Below are 1,844 nucleotides of genomic sequence, written 5' to 3' on the forward strand. Positions count from 1 at the left end.
GTGTCTTTAGGTCCAACTTGTTTGGGACTCTGAGCTTCCTGCACTTGCATGTCTTTTTTTCTTCAGCAGATTGGGGAAGTGTTTTTTATCATTAGTTCTTCACATAGGTTCTCAATCCCTTGCTTGCTCTCTTCTCCTTCTGGCATTCCCATGGTGCAGATGTTGTTATACTTTGTGTTTCCCACAATAGTTGTTAAGCAATCCTCATTTCTTAAATTCTTTCTTCATTTTGCTGCTCTGCCTAGGTGCTTTTTCTACCGTGTCTTCCAAATCACTGATTTGATCCTCTGCTTCATCTAACCTACTGTTGATTCCTTCCAGGGTATTATTTATTTCAAATAGTGCATTGCGCATTTCTGATTGGTCATTTTGTATAGTTTCTGTGCCCTGTTTCGTGCTGTTGAGGATCATTAGCATCATTACTCTAAACACTCTATTTGATAAACTACCTGCCTCTTTTTTTATCGAGCTCTTCTCCTAGAGAATCAGCTGTTTGTTTACTTTTGGATCAGTGTTTGTGTTTCCATTTAGGCCATTTGTTTGAATTTGTTTATGTATTTGGTTCTGCAAAGACTCTAGTGCAGACGCATGTCATGTGCTCCCTGTCACTGGACCTGGGCTTCTTGGTTGGAGTGTCTGTGATCTGCAGTATGTGGCTCCATCTACCAGGCCTGTGCGTTGGCAGGAAGAAGCAGGCTGTGCACCAAGGAGGGATTTTAATAGCACCAGGCCTGGGAGATGGTCAGCTAATGTCTCAGAGCTCCCACAGGTCTGCCTTAGCTGCTAGGCTTGATCACTGAATAGCCTCCAGCTGTAGTTTAACAGGGTAGGGCAATAGGGCTTCCTGTGGGTGGAGCTATTGCTTCTCCCCAGGCTGATGCCACGTGGAGGGGAGTGCTCTGACCCAGAATGGTGGTCTCTGCATTATGGGAAATGAGTCAGCACAGAGTTCCTGGTGGCTGACCATTCCATTCCCTCCCAGAGCCACAGACCTCAGACTCTTGCATCTCTAGTTCACTCTGTGGTCTCTTTTCTGGTGTCCAGGGTAAGTGGCCGCATATGCAATTTGGTCCATTGGCCCTTTAGGAGGTTCATTGTGTCTCTAGTGGTTTCTCCTTGGTGGACAGGAAACTCACTGCTTTTCACAGTCAGAAGTAATTTGTGTCACTTTTCCAGTTTTCATGCTATAGTCTGGGTAGGGAAGCTTGGGGTTTAGACCCCACACTTCTCAACGGGAACCTTCCTGGCTGCTGAGGTACCCCTCCAGCAAGTTAGCTGCTTCTCCTGGGAGCTGAGCCAGTCCTCTAGTGCCTCCCCCACACTCCCTACCAGTCATGTTTTAGTAGAGTGGTTTCTTTCTTCATGCCCAGCCAGTGTTCAGGAATATTTTTCTGTTTCTTTTTTCTTTTCTCAGGATGATATCTTTAATTTGGTTATGGTTCCAGTTTGGTCCTGGGAGGAGGTTACTATAAGTTCCTCTTAGTTTTCTACCATCCTGAGCTTATCCCAGAGGAAGTTTCTTAATTTCAAGTTTTGATGTTCCTTCTGTATCTGATTGTATGCTATAAATATTTTGTATGCTTTCATTTAGTGAGAACCCAATGTTATTTCACAGACAAATTCTATTAAGAATGAAGAGAAGCCCTGGCTGGTGTAGCTCAGTGGATTGAGCATGGGCCTGCGAACCAGACGATCGTGATTCAATTGCCAGTCAGGGCACATGCCTGGTTTGCCGGTCAGTTCCTGGGGGGGGGGGGCACACCAGAGGCAACCATACATTGATGTTTCTCTCCCTCTCTCCTTCCCTTCCCCTCTAAAGATAAATAAATTAAATCTAACTTTTT

Source organism: Sturnira hondurensis, unplaced genomic scaffold (assembly GCF_014824575.4).
Source record: "Sturnira hondurensis isolate 20B ecotype Veracruz unplaced genomic scaffold, ASM1482457v3 Scaffold0020945, whole genome shotgun sequence".
Taxonomy (NCBI): Eukaryota; Metazoa; Chordata; class Mammalia; order Chiroptera; family Phyllostomidae; genus Sturnira; species Sturnira hondurensis.